Raw genomic sequence first — 18,191 nt, forward strand, 5'->3', positions numbered from 1 at the left:
GCTCCGTTTTCGCTGGCAAAGGGTTGCAGGAGGCTGTTGCATCCGAAAATGGAGCACGGGAGCCAGTTTTCACTGGCAGAGTGCTTGGGCCACCACAGACACACCCAACATGAATGACATTGAATTGGCCAAGTCCACGCTGGCCACGTCCACCCGGCCCTCTGAGGTCAAACACAACCCTGATGCAGCCTTCAATGAAATCGAGTTTGACACCCATGCTTTAGATCATACCAGTGGTGGGTTGCCCCCAGTTCGGACCGGTTCGCAAGAACGGTAATAAAACTGGCGGGAGGCCCCACCCAGTGCCCCAGATGTCATTGGCGATCTGCATTTGCACAGAAGCTTCTGCGCATGCACAGAAGCAAGGCATGCCCGCAGAAGCAAGGTGCGCAATCCCATTGCAAACCAGTAGTAAAGGTAAGTAGAACCCACCCCTGGATCATACCCATCATGTCTATAAGCTCAGCTACCATCGACTTCTGTATGTCCTGAAGACTTGTCAGACCTGTTTAGGATTTTTAATTTTGTTTTCTTTTGGGGTTGGCCTGTTTCACTTTCAAATTGTTTGGCGTTCAGCCATCAAAGTTCAGAACTGAATGAAATGATCTCATAAAATGACAAACAACAATCAAGCATAGAAATACAGTATATACTAAGGCAAGATTTTATGGGATTGGGAAAATAATAAGCTACATTCTTTTGTATACTTGATTAATCCAGGTGGTTTTTCTCCACCTAATGGGAAAATTAATGGGCAGAAGCTGTTGCAGGCAGCAGGTGAGGCTAGAACATTTGCACCCAGGCATTGGGCAAGCCCAGAATGGGCTGGTGCAAACCCTCCCCATGGGGCAGGCACATCAGCATGACCCCTGGCCGTGGGCTGAGACTGCTGAAGCAAGGGAGGCTTGCCAGAAGGATTATCTGTACCATATCTGAGCTATGGATGATCACTAGTTGGCAGAAAAGAGGTACATCTAACGTAACCTTTGCTTCCATCCATGGGAGTCTGGATAGACCGGGAACAGCAGCCCTAATCTTGAACCAATTGCAAACTTCCTCTTTTTAGCTTCTGTTCCCACAAAGCTGAAAATGCAGATAAAATAGGCAGGGCCAGAGCATTTGTTGGGCAAAGTAGAGATAAACACAGTATACATCCTGGGCCTATAAAAAGTTATAGGCACCCTACCCCACCTCAACCTCAGATATCTATCTTCATATCTCTTTTCATGTATTTTTGTAAAGTATTCTTTATCTTTTTAAAGGCATTTCCCCTTTTTCTGGTTTTTTTTTTATTATTCCTCAACCAAATTTTCTCCTCTTATATCTTTGGCCCAAGGAAGCATGACACACAAAAACCCATGTAAATACTGAAGACATATTATCCTATAAGAGACCTACATACTGTATACTTATATTTATCTAGAGCTCTTTCATGGAGTCTGTGATTACAAGAATGGCCTGATAAGAGTCTGTAACCCCAACCAAAGCCCATTGGATCATATTATGATCTAACCAGTCATAAGTCACTTTCTTCAGTGCCATTGTAACTTAGTCACTAAACAATTTGCTGTAATTCAAGAATTTGTAATTGTTGTAAATCAAGAACTACATGTATATAAAACAGGGATAATTAAGAGTTGTGTCCCTTCTTTGTTGAGTGTGCTATTGCTGGCAAACTGGGACCTTTCTTTACAACCCACCAAGAAGCTCAGCTACTGCCTTGGTGTATGCAGGGGTGGGTTGCTGGGGGTTCGCAGGGGTTCAGAAAAACTTCTAGCTAAGATTCTGTGCAGTTCGGAGAACCCCCAAATCCCACTCTTGGCTGGTCCCACCCCATCCATCCTTCCCCTCCCCTCCCCTCCCAGGAGTCCCCACGTGGCCCATTTTAGATGCAGGTAAGTGCAGGGGGTGCACAGATGCATGGGGAGGGCAAAAATGGGCCTACCGGAAGTTCGGGAAACGGGCCCGTTTCTGGCTTCCAGAGGGCTTCTGGAGCCTGGGGAGGCCATTTTCGCCCTCCCGGAGGCTTGAGAAAAGCCTCCAGAGCCCGGGGAGGGCAAAAACGCCCCCCCACTGTGGTGCAGGCCATGCCCATCATGGCCACACCCACCCAGCAACTGGGCAGAGAACCCCTTGTTAAAATTTCTGAAGCCCACCCCTGGATGTATGTTGTGGTAAAATTAAGAATGTGAAAGGAAATATGAGTTCCCAGGCGATCTTCTGGTATGATTAGTACTAAGAATGGAGCTCAGGTTCTTCCAAGCTAATGGAACTGAAAACAATGTCTGATGTTGGCTGCTTAAGCTTGCCAACACATGCCCTCCTGTAAAAATAAAAGTATGAGCACTCTGAGAAATGATCCTCTATCTACTCATTTTTACCCTCAAGGCAGGCTCCCATTTTTACAAGTCCTCAGGAATTAGTTAAGCATGGTTACAAATCTTGAGGGATTACAAGTCTTGGAGTTGACATTCACATGGCTTATTTAGGCAGTTCCTGCCCAGAATTTATTACATAAATACTTTGCAGCTGGTATTAATGTCACACAATTTTCCCCCGCCCCAGTTTTCTTTTTCCTATCATTAGCATTTAATGACTGGCTATATTTTATAATGTTGTGTTAGAGGCATAAAAGCACCCAGAAGCTGCAGTAAGGTCCTTCTGTCATATTAAGCTACTGAAATATAGTATAGTATAGAATTAGTAGCTTTTCATCTGCTTTCTTAAAAATGGCTGTGTTCCCTATAAGGGAGAACTTTCGTACTATTCTATTATTGGTTCCTTAGTTGCCTCTTGGTGTTGCATTTAAACTGATCCAACCCTCATCCTTAAAGAGCAACAAGACTAGGATAGCACAAATGTTAATTGTGGCCCTGTGTGGTCATTTTCAAAAGTGCCGGCTGGATTAACAAAAGAGTAAATCCAAGATTATAGGAAACAACAAGAGGACCACCCAAGTGGAGCAACAATTGTTGAGCAAGACATTTATTTCTTAGATTAGTATAAAAGCATCTCATGTTCAGTATCAAATATTAAAATCTATTTCTTAAATTCTGAGATTGTTATATATAGCATATTCCTTTTGTCCTTCACTTTACAAATTGTTTTAGAGTTCATTACTACTGTATAAGAAATAAATATATCCAGAGGGTTTATTTTTAAATGATAAGAAATTAACTTAAAAAATACAGATGGGATTAATAAGAGCCAACACATAGTGTGTTGTGATTAAGATGTTGGATTAGAAAGCCAAATCCCAGATTCTAGTTCTCCCTTAGAGGTGCAGAAGTCATGTGGGTGACCCTGAGCCAGTCACTCTTTCTTAGCTCAGTATCAAGCACTGCAAATAGCAATTTGAAAAATATTCCTTGCCGCATCATGTTGTGTTGGTAGCTTTTGTGCAAGAACCAGCTCAAACAAGTGCACAAGTAAGTGCACACTACAGCCATGCAGGACAAACATTAAGAAAAACAGAAAACAAGACAGACAAAATTAAAATGAGTCATAATTCTCAAATTGTGAGTCAGAAGAACAAACCATCAGAAGAGAGAAAGTATGGACTTCCAATGAACGACGTTGATAAATCTTGTAAGAACTAATAAAGAAGAAAAGCTAGTATTTTCCTCAAATAAATGGACAGTAAGTATTCAAATTGCAGTGGTCAAATGCCAGGGAATTGTATAACATAATGCCAACCAAAACATTACAGGTAGCCCTCAATTTATGACCACAACCAAGCCCAAAATTTCCATAATAAGCAAGGTGGCTGTTAAGTGAGTTTTGCCCCATTTCACAACCATTTTTGCTACAGTTGTTGGCTGTGAATCTGGCCTGCAGCTGTTAAGTGAATCATGCAGTCATTAAGCGAATCTGGCTTCCCCCACTGGCTTCCCCCACAGCCAGCTGGAAAGGTTACAAATGGGAAGGTTACACATGACCCCAGAACAGTACAACTGTCACAAATATATGCCAGTTGTCTAGTGTCTGAATTTTGATTAAGTGACCATGGGATTTGGCAAAGGTCATAAGTATGAAAAATGGTCATAAAGACATTTTTTTCCCAGTGCCTTGTAACTTTGAACTGTCCCTAAATGAACAGTTATAAGTTGAGAACTACCTGTACTGTCAATTTCATGGTAGTTGCAGGTCAGCACCTGAACCTTCTACATCCCCAGGGAAAGGTCCAGCCACTTTGCCACGTGTGTGAAATTGTATCCCCCTGACTGGTTTATCCTGAGATGCTCACTGTAGTGAAGCATCACTAGCATATTTGGCTTGTGGTGCTGCAAAGAATGTTTTGGTTGGCATGCTGCTAAGAGGGAGCAATCTGAAGATTTCAAACTTTCGGAATGAAAGTGTCAGATGTAAATGCCTTATTCTCCAATGTGTAAATAATGTATATATGGAACATCAGAGGTTAACTTATTCTTTGGACTTTAATGTATTCATAACTTACCACTCCCATTCCTAGCTCCACCCCTTGTATATATAAGGAGCCACCCTCACCATTCTCGTCGCTTCTACCTTGAATATTCAGTGAATATAGAATGCCTATCATAATTAAAAAGAAATATATTTAAAGCTCTAACTCCTATTATCTTTATTGAGTCTGATCCTGAAAATATTGCAACAAGCTGGTAGCAGAGGATGGTTAATTGACTCAATAAGTAATTAAAAATGTCCAAGAAAGATAGGCCCAACACCAGGGCCTACAGCAAAGAAATAGAAACTGATCAAGAGATGATCAACGAATCCACCAATGCGATTTCGAGAGAATCCGAAGAATACACCACTGAAGAAGAAGAACTAATGAGTGAAAATAATGACCAGAAAGAAATCGAAATAGAAAATAACGAACTCAGGTCAGAGATATTAAAGATACTAAAAAGCCAAAAGAATGATGAAAGTCTCATCGCGGACCTCCAGGAGATGCTGAAGAACAGCGGAGCAGCGAGAGAGAAAAACGTCATTAAAGAAAAACCCAAAGATCAAAAAACCGTAAGTGAGATGACTACTGAGAAAATAGTTGTTAAAAAGAAAAGATGTGATCCCGCGCGAAATTTTGAATGGCAGCCATCTTGGTTTCAACGAACTTCAAAAGAGAATGGAGCAGAGCCAATCAAAACGCTCAGTTCAAAATTTCTGGCGCGAAAAACACTATCAGACGAAGAAAGTGAGAAAGAAGTCTCAAACTCTTCAGATGATCCAAAATCAGAAAGTGAAGACGATTTAACAAAATCTCAAGTAAAATCAGCAATGAAAACGCTTTTTGCTGCTTTTGGGCCAAGACTGAAAATTACCAAGACATCTACGAAGAAGCAAGAAATCAAACCGGCGACTCAAGACCTGCACGCTCCCATCCTGACTTCGAAAGCGACGACGCCCGAGCCCAGAGAGCCATGCCGATTTCGCCCTACACCACAGACAAAATCGAATACCAACGCACACAAAAAGAAGAAAAGAACCGTCACCACCACCAGAACCCCAAAAACCGAGCCAGAGACCGACTCATCTGAGGAGGAGCGGATCGAGAGAGCTGAAAGGGAGAGAACCTTCCACGACGCCACCAAAGAAGAAATGAGCAACGCGCATGTGCGAAACTACGTAGACGACCCAGAAGGACTTGAACTGGCCAGAGAACCGCGCAGACTCATTGCAAGCATCCCAATGCCGTTCTGTAATTTCCTGCACTTGAGAGATCACGGACTGCCCCAGGTTGTAAGTAATGGACAGAATAATGTAGGTAACTTACCCAGTGACTTCCCAAAACTTAGAATTGATGGCATTAATTTACAAGAGTGGTATCAACAGCTTCAGGTTATTTTCATGAAAGAAAATTTACTATTCTTTATAACTAGCCCTCCAAGAAGACCTTGGACTTTAAAAATAGATTGTTTACATCATAGAGCATTTTTCATAATAATATCTAGCGTGTCTCCTGCAATGTATCATAGCATCAAACCAAACCTAACTGTATCAGAAATAATTCAATGCATGTTTAATCTATTTCACAGCGATAGCGTAACTACAACCACAAGAATGTCTAAGGATTTCTTTTCCTCTAGAGTAAAACCAGGGGTTTCTATAAGTGAGCATTTGATAAATCTAAACAAAATAAGAGCTGAGCTACAATTGAGGGGGGAAGTGATTTCAGATCAAACAATGAAAAGTGTTATTATCAATTCACTTGATCCATCATGGGATAGCTTTATGTCACACTTAGATACCACTAATTTGGGATATTTATCCATAGAAAGTCTATCTAACAAATTGATAGCAGAAGACAATTCAAGAAAAAATCGATCAAGTAACCAAACAGACCACAAACCTTTTAGGAAAGTAGTCTTTCAAGATAAACATAATGAGGCCTTTAGATGCTACAATTGTGGATCCAGGGAACATAGTAGAAGAGACTGCCCCAAAGTCTCAAGAGAGAGACATAGACCAGAATATAGGAGCAAATATAATTACAGACAATCTTCCACAGATAGACACAAATATAGAAGCCCACCAAATTACAAAGAAGGTAGAGGGGGTAGAGAAAATTCAAAAGAGAGGAAATCTGGGTCACTGAATGGGCTAAATAAACAAGACAGCACCAGAACACAGCAGGATGAGAATAACAATTGGCTTATTGATTCTGGTGCAACAAATCACACCACCAACAACAAAAGTATATTATCTTCATTTATAGAAGATAAGTTTGTGATAAAGGTAGCTAATCAAGAAAAGGTTCAAGTACTAGGCAAAGGAAATGTGACCTTGCCTGGTCTAGGGAAAATAGAGGGGGTATTATTAATCCCAGAAATACCTCACAACATACTAAGTGCCATAAAATTAAGCAGAGAATCTGATATCAATATAGTTTTCTCAAAGGGGAAAGCAACTATAGAAAAGAACAAAACAAATGTAGGTACTGTAATGATAAAAGGAGGTCTACCCTATCTGATAACTAAAGAAAGATGTTTACATAACATTGATTCAAATATGGAAGATTGTATTGAAGCAGATGATGAAAATGTCAGTAACAGTGACAATGATGAGTGTAGAATAACTCATGATCACAAAAATACATACAAGGAAAAGAAACCAAAAATAGGTAAACCAATTCATGATGAGTGTGCTCACATCTTACACAGGAAGTTAGGACATGCAAGCTTTCCTGTAGTACAAAAAATGACTGAACACGCAGAAGGTGTCAAAATAAAAAATTGTGAAAATTATTTGGAATGCTCAGTATGTAAGTCCACCAAACTAAAAACCAGTCCCAGACCAAAAAAATCTAACAGATCAACTAACAATATTTTTGATTTGGTACATATGGACTTAGTTGGTCCATTAAGTCCCTCAATTACCTATAGAAAACGTTACTTCCTAACAATAGTGGATGACTACAGCCGATATGGTTTTGTTTACACATTAAAGCACAAGGATGAAACATTTCAGAAATTTAAGGAATTCTACAAACGTATAGAAACACAACATAATATCAGAATAAAGCAAATTATGACAGATAGGGGATGTGAGTTCATGTCTAAAGAATTCTCCCAATGGTTAAAGGATAGAGGAATGTTACATTTCACGTCCAATCCTTTTTCTGCATTTCAAAATGGAGTTGCAGAGAGGAAAAATTCCACACTACAAACCATGATTAGGTGCACATTAGAGGATGCTGGTTTAGGCAAACAATTTTGGTCAGAGGCATTACATTATTCGAATTACACTCAAAATAGAACCTGGTCCAGTATTGTGAATAAGACACCATATGAGGTGATGTACAATAGAAAACCCAAATTATCACACATGCACATATTTGGAGTCACTGCAGACGTACACATACCTAAACAATTGAGGAGAAAGGGAGAAAACGTATCCAGGAGATTAAGATTCATGGGATACGAAACTGGAACCAAAGGGTACAGATTTATTGATAGTAATAACAAATTTATAGTATCCAGAACAGCTGTGTTCCATGAACAGGCCAATTGGTCAAAATTGCACCTTAATGAAATATTTCCTAATAAATGTAAAGATACGATATCTTGCGAGGAAGGAACAACAGAAAATCAAAATATTAACAAAAGTAAGAACAAAACCAAAACTTGGACTAATAGTCAGCATAAAATAAAGACAGACACATTAACAAAAAAGGAAGCTAGATATTTGCATGATAACCATAGCAAGCCTGAAAGAACTATTAGAAACAATAGAAACCAAATACCAAATAAATACAAAGATTACATAATGCATATGAATGGAGAACAAATAACACCTAATACATATGAAGAAGTATTGAAACTTCCACATGAAGAAAGAGAAAAATGGGAACTAGCTATGGAAAAAGAGATGGAAAGTTTACAAGGATTAAATGTATTCACACCTGCGATCGCACCTAAGGATAAAACAATTATAGGTACCAGGTGGATTTATAAAATTAAGAACTTAGAAGGAGGCAATACCTTATACAAGGCTAGACTAGTTGCACAAGGCTATGCACAAAAATATCCAGAAGACTATACTGATACATATTCACCCACAGTGAGAACAGAGAGTGTCAAAACAGCCCTTGTAGTAGCATCTGCACTTAATCTGGACGTATTCCAATATGACATACAGACCGCATACTTACATGCAAAATTAGATAAGGAAATATATGTAAGAGCACCACACAGTCAATACACTAATAAGAACGAAATTTGGTTATTAAATAAGAGTCTGTACGGATTAAAGCAATCCGGCAAAAGATGGTACGATTGCTTGGTAAAAGTACTTAAGACCATGGATTTCAACGCCACCACTGCTGATAACTGTTTCTTTGTAAAAAAGAGTAATGATCATATTGAATTTGTATTAATTTACGTGGACGATATTTTATACATTGGAAAGCATAAAGAGAGCAGGGAAATCTTTGTAAATAAGTTAAATGAACACTTCTCACTGAAATCTCTGGGTAAAGTGAATAAATACCTTGGTGTGCAAATTAACAAAACTAAAAGGGGATTCAAACTTACACAGAAAGATAAAATCATCGAACTCCTAAACAAATGTAACTTAAATAATGCTAAAACCTGTGACACCCCTATGCAAACTGATTTTCTTAGAAACACTGATGAATCTTCCCCTGAGTTTAAAGACAACACATTTTACAGATCAGTTATAGGTTCACTCCTTTATATATCTAATTGGACTAGGCCAGATATTGCTTTACCTCTCAATCTATTGTCAAGATATGTTAGTAAACCAACCTTGTATCATTGGGAAGCTGTCAAAAGAATTCTAAGATATCTGAAGGGTACATTAGATTTTTGTTTAATGTTGGAACCCAATAATGACAGAAAACCAAAAATTACTTGTTATGCTGATGCAGATTGGGCTGGTGATACATCATGCAGAAAGAGTACTTCTGGTTATGTTTTTCTATTGAATGATTGTCCAGTTTACTGGTATACTGGTAAACAAGAACTAGTAGCCACTTCTACTACAGAAGCGGAATATGTTTGTTTGTCCAAGGCTGCAAATAACCTTGTATGGTTCAATGATCTGATCACTGATGTTTGGAAGAAACCCACCTTACCATTTATTATGCATGAAGACAATAAAGCGGCCATTGAAATATCCAGATCCGATGCAATTGGACAAAGGTCCAGGCATATTGATATAAAGTTTAAGCATGTGAGACAACTGTCTCAAGACGGATTCATTAAAGCAATACATTGCGATACTTCTGAACAATTAGCTGACATATTAACAAAACCCTTACCTTCTAAACAACACAAATATTTAACTTCTAAATTATATGTATTATATTGTCCTGAATCAGAATGTAATTGGTGTTGTGTAACGAACCGGCATTTAGAGGGGGATTTGTCAGATGTAAATGCCTTATTCTCCAATGTGTAAATAATGTATATATGGAACATCAGAGGTTAACTTATTCTTTGGACTTTAATGTATTCATAACTTACCACTCCCATTCCTAGCTCCACCCCTTGTATATATAAGGAGCCACCCTCACCATTCTCGTCGCTTCTACCTTGAATATTCAGTGAATATAGAATGCCTATCATAATTAAAAAGAAATATATTTAAAGCTCTAACTCCTATTATCTTTATTGAGTCTGATCCTGAAAATATTGCAACAGAAAGGCCGAGATTGACACTGGTATTTGGTTCTTTTAGACCCAGCTGGGGAAGGTTTTGACCCAGCTGGTGAGGCTTATATTAGAAGGGGTTTGTTTTTGCTGCACAAAGAGGATTAGTTCTGGCTCTGTAATATTTGGCAGAAATGGAACAATCTGTATGCCTGCCAGGATGATAGAAAGAGCAAATCAGCCGTCTTGAGGGGCTTGTTTAGAAATGAAATAGCCAGCTTAGAACCAGCAAAGTTGTCCTGATTTGGGCTTAAGAATCTGAGCCTGGTTTGAACAGCACAATCTGATTTAAATCAATTACACAAAGCACAGTTATTTCAGCCATAAGTCTCTTTCAGTTCAATCTAAGTACAGGATTGTTCTGAAGATAAACCTAAGTGCTTTACCTTTACCAATTTCCTTGAAATTGGCCAACAGGTTTTAGTACAACTGGCTAGAAATTCTGGGACATGGAGCTGATAAGTGCCACTCTAAGGGAAGCTGAAATAAATAAAAAGTAGCAAAAATCATCTTCAGTTGACTGTAGGCAACACAAGAATGATTTTATTGGTCTATCTTTCATAGCTCTTGTGAGGCTGTCTTAAGAAAAGTCTTCCTAAACCGCAATGCCACCTACCACAGACAAAAACATACAATAATTACAATGCTTCATTATGATAAAAAGATATATAAGATATTCATTTTTTCTCAGTGATATTACTTTATACAATACAACAGGAATCATGTTCTTGAACACTCCACCATAAAACTCCCATTTCTATAGATATGATATGATCCAGCAGTTTTCTTTGTACATTTTATGTTCTTAAAAGAAATGTAACATTTCAAGGAAGAGGACTGAAAGAACACTTTTCTTTGACTTGTTACATTTCTATCTACATATTTTTAGCTGTACACCAGAATATGAAATATCTAATGTTTCATTGCTCATGGAAAGCTTTACTACTTCATTCCACTGATTGTATACACTATAATCAGAAGTGATTGCTCCAGTGGTGGGTTGCTACCGGTTCGCCTCAGATCAGGCGAATTGGTAGCAGCAGGAGGCTCCGCCCACCCCCTGGACGCTTCTGCGCATGCACAGAAGTGTTGTGCACACGCCCATGAGCGAACAAGTAGCAATGGGTTTTGAAACCTGCACATGTATTGCTCTATGAAGCTTGCCCATATCTGCAGCAGGACTTATAAAGAGTTCGGCTGGCCTTTGAAGGAATTTCAATTTCCTTTTTTCAGAAGGTTTCTTCTTGTTACCATAGAAGGTAATGAAGAGATGGATTAAGAAAAGTCTTTCTTACACTCAGTAGATCAGAGGCAAAGGTAATACATTTTTTGTATTTTTCTGGATTTTCTGTTTTTCCATAGCTTTCACAGTTCTAGTGGGGAGTAAAAAAAAACACATTACAAAGAACATTATATTATAAAAAAATAGTTCGCTGTTTCTCCTACTTTAGAAAACGTAAAACTGTTTCTCAAGATCTGACAAAAGATAGAGATGTCAAAGGAATCTATCCTGGCTTTTTTTCAAGGGTCATAACCTGCCAATGTGGGCTCTGCTGTGGCGTAAAATGGCAGCTCTGAAAGGCAGCTGATGTCATCCTCATACTTGGCTAAAAATAGTTGAAATGAATCAGTCCACCCCTGGGAAAGTTGTGCAAATATGACTGTATATTTAAGAAAATGAAAGTCCAACATACTTTGAGGACACCAGTTCATAAAATCATGTTCTAGCATGGCATCAGTCATTTCTTTCAACAGCGCCACCTTGTCATCCTGTTAAGGTGGCTAAGCCTGCTGGCTGGAAAATTCTGGAAGCTGAAGTCCACACATCTTTCAGTTGCCAAGTTTGCAAAACACTGCTTTGAAACAAGGAAGGCTTGCAGGGGAAGAGCAAAGTATTGCTGCCCTCTACCCACCCCCAGTCCTACACCAATCCTCCTTCAAACTAAATACTAGTCCTATGGTTGTGGCAGTTGAAAGCAAAGCTTATAAGCCTCTTTTAGCCTTTAAATCAGGGTAGGCAATCCATACTCTATACCAGGGATGTCCAATCTTGGCAACATTAAGACTTATCTGTTTCCCAGAATTCCTGATGAATATGGCTGGCTGAGGTATTATGGGAGCTGAAGTCCACAACTCCTAAAATCGCCTAGTTTGGACATCCTTGGTGTACACCATGAAGACAATCAATGTAACCTTTGCCAAACTTTGCTCTCTGGAATCCATTAAAGTCTGCTGTCCAAATTTGGTAGCATAATTTGCTGACAACTGTCGGTAATAAATTGCCATTTGGCAGGCAAACTGCTTCTTTTTGCCCTTAATTTATATTACATACCACTCTGAGTTTTTATTTTATTTTTTTAATTTATTATTTCTGGGTGGTGGCCCCACTCTGTCATATCATGGCCTCATGTATACCAATTCCTAGCCAGAAAACATGTCAAAAGCAGTTTATGGCCATTGTTAGATTACCCACCTCAGCTTTGTGTGGTTTGGTTGTAATTTCTAAAATAAAGTTAAAGCAAGAATTACCTTTAGAGTGGGAAGTAAAATCTGGAGATAAAATAGTCAAGGTCATGAGTCCTGCTGAACTCTAAACTTTCATGTGGAAAGCCCATCAAACAATGGAGAAATCTGAGGACTCAATTACAATTTAAGCACAAGGAGAGTGAAAAGCAACTGTGACATTTATAAAATATCTCTCATTCTACATGGATAAGAAAATATTGCACAACATACCCCTGTTATTTTATTAATCTTAAATATTTATTTTAATTACTCTTTGGTGTGCTCAATCTTACTTAATCTTACTTAGCTTGGGTATGTTCCTCATCTTGAATTCTTGAATATATGTGTGTGTGTGTGTGTGTGTGTGTTATATTGTGTTGTTATTGTTTATTATTGCTATCTTCATCAATCATTCATAACACACACACAAACGTGTGTGTGTGTATGTGTGTGTGTGCGTGCTTAGATGCCTTAAATTTTGGTGGTAGGTTGTTGTGAATGATTGATGAAGATAGCAATAATAACATAATATATATAACAATATTCAAACATTTATTATCTCCAATATGTGGGAAATATGCAAGCACACGAAGGCAATGATTATTGTAATTGGACAAGAATCTCTGAAAGGTACTCTACATGTGGACTTCAAGCATGTAATTGTTAGAGAAGTCTTCCATAGTTCCAGGACTATAAATCTTTTCTGTCAAGAGAATAAGCAATAAGTAGCCATTTGGCAATATCTCCAAATGATTATCCAAATGAAGAGCATAAATGATACGTTGGATTGTGTGAATGCCTTACCTATGAATGGTACTCAGAATTCTCTTAGGACGCTGCAAGGACTAATCCTTGGGAAATACTACTGTCCAAGAATTTGGGTTCTTGCCCAGGAACGGGTTCTAAATTTTTTTACTATCGGTTCTGTGGGTGTGGCTTATTATGTGGGCGTGGCTTGATGATCATGTGACAATTATTTAGGATTTAGGTACTCATCTACCAGGCTTTTAACTGCTTGCAGAGCTATACCGATCTACCCATTTATTTTTGCAGGCACTGGTCTACCCATTTATTTTTGCAGGCACTGATCTACTCATGCATTTTTGCAGGCACTGATCTACTCAAGTATTTTTGCAGGCACTGGTCTACTCATTTGTTTTCTTTTAATACTGATAAGCTGTAGGGCGGCCCTTTGAAGCCCAGCAGCAAGATTTTAAACATTTTTTTCCCTCTAGCCATCAGCTGGGACTCAGGAGCAGCAATAGATTGGGGGTGGGACCAAATAAAAGGTAAGAATAACGTGGGAGGTGGGCGGGGTGGGCGGGCGGGCGGGGTGGGCGGGCGGGTGGGAGGCCCCAGAACCGGTTCGGTGACATCATATCATCACCGTTACCAGCTCGGCGGAACCGGGCGGAACCCACCACTGCTCTTGCCCATGTAAGCACTACAGAATCACATCTAATACAAGAGTGAAAGATCAGCACATGTTAAGTTCAGGATAATGGTAGCTTGTCCGATGCTGTTGTCTAGCACTCACATCTCAAGAGTGCCTTCAGTAAGTCTTCTAGATTTTAGTACTCTTTCTTATTTTTGATAAGAAAAATGCTATGGATGTTTTGTAGAAGTCAGTTGAACTCCCAGGATTTATCTGGAGAAAAAAAACTGAAGCAACTGCCTGGATGATCATCAAAATGAATTTATCAGCAAAACGAGTTCTTCAAAATTACTAAATGACATTTCCAGGAGTTTTCAACTCTAGAAGTACTTTGTACAAACAAGGTGAAAATATACCCTCCTGAAATGTCTTTGTTATGCTTGAGACCAGTGGTAAAATCTGAACCGGTTTACTACCGGTTCGCTGGCTGCGCATGCGTGCCATGTGCCAAATGCACACTGTGCACATGCATGTGCAGTGCACACCACACACCAAATGTGTGTGCACGTGTGCAGTGCACGCCAAAAGGAGGCATGGGGTAAATAGAACAGCGCGCAGGGGGGGGATGATCAGCTGTGGCGTGCAATCTTTTTTTTTTTACTTTGAAAAGCATTTTTTCTACAACCTATTCAGGTGAATAGGTTGTAAGAAAATGCTTTTAAAAGTAAAAAAAAGGGTCTGATGATCGCGCATCTCAACTGTGATCGTCAGAGCCTTTTTTTTTTACTTTTAAAAGCAAAAAAGCAAAACCTTCTGCACATGCGCAGAGAGTACAAAACACATTACTTCCTTGTTAAAACCAGGAAGTAACGACAACCAGGTGGGTGGGTGGAGCCTCATGCTGCAATCGCTATTGGTTCTCCAAATCACCCACCACAATCACTACTGGATCGGGCGATCCGGTCCGAACCAGGAGCATTTCACCCCTGCTTGAGACCCTGGTGATTATTGATTTGTTTTACAATCATTCAGTCATTTCCAACTCTTTGTGATCGAGTTCTCAGGAATGTCTTCTGCTAACTGTTTCTTTAAGTTCTTGTAAGCAAAACTTATGCTATTAGTATTCAGCTGTTTTGACTTTTAACAGTCACTTTTCTATTGCCTCCTTCCATTTTTTCAAGTACCATTATTGTCGCCTATGTCTTTTGTCTGCCCATTATAAGCTCAAAATATTTAAATTTTAGCTTCATTCTTAGTACTTCCAGGGAATGGTCTGGTTTTACTTCATCCAATTTGTTTTTTTTTCCTGTCCAAGATGCTCTTAACAATATTATTGAGCACCATAGTTCAAGGACATTATTTTTTCTTGGTTCAGGTTTCAAATTCCACAGCTATATATTATGACTGGGAGGAATACAGCCTAGAGTATGTTGTGGCGCGGGAATAACGAGAGGCACAAGCAAGCTAGTGACAACAGCTCTTTAATTCAGGGTGAGACTTCAGCAAAGCAACACAGGCAACAGCCCTCTTTATATACTTTTCAGGGGCAACCGTTAACCAATCACAATTCACAGAACATTTGAATTTCCCGCACAAAATAGATACATACATAACAGAGTATATGTAGTTTTATTGTCAGTATGGCATCTAATATTGGTAATCTTTTATCTAGAGTTGCCTTTCTCTCAAGAGGAGACGCCTTTTTATTTCAAGGCTACAGTCACTATCCCTTTGGATTTTATTTTATTTTTTAGCTCAGGGAAAATAAAATCTGTTACTATTTCTTCACCTCTTTGTATTTGGTTGGCATCAGCACTTAACATAACCTAGAGAGCCATGTTAAATTAAATGGTGACAATTAGGGGACTTCTAGCTTACAGTTATGCTACTGATTTTGCTTAACTAGCTTCTCAGAGTTTTTGGAAACAGAATGGCATAAATAAATAAATCAAGATACATAAATAACATCAAGTTGCGTAAGCATTTATGCCATTTCTGAGTCCGATTCGATAATTTTTAAAAATATAGCAAAAGGATTGTGAGACAAGGCCTTTTCTGTTGTGGTATCCCACAGCTGAAATAGCTTCCCAGTGAAGATATCCTTAATTTTATGAGTGCTCACTTTTCAATGAACTGGAATGAAAATTTAATTTTGGTGGGTTTTCCTCAGCTATCCATCTAAATAAGGCTTTGACTATAGTGACAATTCAATATGGCTGAACAGCAGCAGGTTGGAGGAGACAGTTGAACTACTTTAAATGAATAATCAAGTTTTGTGCTAAACACATGCACGCACATGCACACACACATATCTTGGGCTTACTCACTGGTTTCACTCACATAGCAACTATAGACTCAATTTTCAGAGTCTTTAGTGCTGACAAAACCACAGTGATCTATCTTATCGATAATCCAAGCAAAATGGGGAAGAATAGCCTTGGGTGAAGTGCAATGCTTTTGCCAAATTGGGTCTCTCTCTCTCTCTGTCTCTCTCTGTCTCTCGCTCTCTCTGTGTCTCTGTGTCTATCTCTCTCTCTCTCACACACACACACACACACACAAACATATACACATATAGGCCTATAGGGCTAAAAACACAGGCAGTTACAATTATTTATACTGCCTTCACACAAAACTGGTAATTATGTGGGAACAGCATAGGAACAACACTTACTGCATCTTCCCAGAAACCACAGTTCATATGTGCAATACTTCCTCTCATCATTAAATGAGCCTCCCAAATATTTCTGAGGGAGGAGATTTGTTCAAGTTGTCCAGAATTACTCCTAGGTAAGAGTCATGGGACTGGAATTTTGCTAGAGGACTGAACCCTGTGTTACTTAAGAAGGCATGATGGCACATGCCCTCATCTAATTGTGCCTGCCAATTTAATAGGAAACATGGCAGCAACTGCTGTTTTACAGCAACAGCAAACATTCCATGAAACTCTGCCAAATAAGAAAGTAATTCTTAAAAGGCTTTGGCACTATAAGCACCTTCCAAGGAAACAGATGCATGTAATAAAACTCTCAATTGTTCAATTTCTGTATTGCAGAGTTTTATAACAGTCCAGTATGAAATGCTAAAAAAAAAAAATCCCTCGGTATGAAAGACCCCTTTAGACAATAGCAAAGCTAAGCACTGCAGCAGTTGACAATTTTAACATCATTTTTGGAAGAAGAAAAAAGAAAAGAAAAGAAAAGGTACATTTACCCTTAAAACATAGAAAGGGACAACTTGTGTGTGTGTGTGTGTGTGTGTGTGTGTGTGTGTGTGTGTGTGTGTTACAAAAGAGAAACAACCTGAATGTAGGCTTAGATCCAGGTAGCATTAAACATTAGCACATGAAAATTAGGGTGGAAAAAAATCTGGCTCACAGTGACTCAGTATTTGGGAGCAAAACGGGATAAAGTAAAATTAATCAAATATAAGTACAGTACAGTCTGCTAAATCAGTCTCTGAAATTTTTCAGCCCCAAGGGGCAGATCTCAAGCTGAAAAAATGTTAGGAGGCTGGGAAAAGAGATTTTAGTATTTCCCTGATATAAATTGCATACTTTGCTTCTTGTTGCTAAAATAACATAAATCCATTTGGCTGTCAGTAAATGAATCAAGTAGCACTACAGCTGGCTTATGATCAACTACAAAGGCAAACTGGAGCTTTAACTTGGCTGAAGGGTTTGCTTCTTAGTTGCAGAATTAAGATTTATATCCTTTCCCATTGTTTCAGCAGAATAAACATTTGAATTTTTAAACAGTAGTGCTCCAATAATATGGATGCAATGGAAGAAGTTTGCTACTCTGCCTGGCAAACTCATCCATTTTGGCATCTTAGCCATTCTTGAGAAGTTTGTTTTCTAGAGAATATCCTGGAGTTTTCAGCATTCCCCTGGCTTTTTGCTTTCATTGCAAGAATGGTGCAGCAATCATTCTGTTGATCCTTCTTTACACTCGTAACCATGGATGTTACACAAGAATTCCCAGAACCTGCAAATTTTGGTATCTGTGACAAATCTTACATGCTAGAGTATTACTTATGTGAGCATGTAGCCATCGGCAAAGGCCCGTTCATCTACAGGAAGCTTTTTTGCTTCACCGGTAAGCACAATTCAAGTCTTGGGATGATGCTGGATCAGGAGTAGCATCTGTTCAATTCTATTT

The sequence above is a fragment of the Pantherophis guttatus genome, chromosome 2 (assembly GCF_059756535.1).
Source record: "Pantherophis guttatus breed Tessera chromosome 2, ASM5975653v1, whole genome shotgun sequence".
NCBI classification, from domain to species: Eukaryota; Metazoa; Chordata; class Lepidosauria; order Squamata; family Colubridae; genus Pantherophis; species Pantherophis guttatus.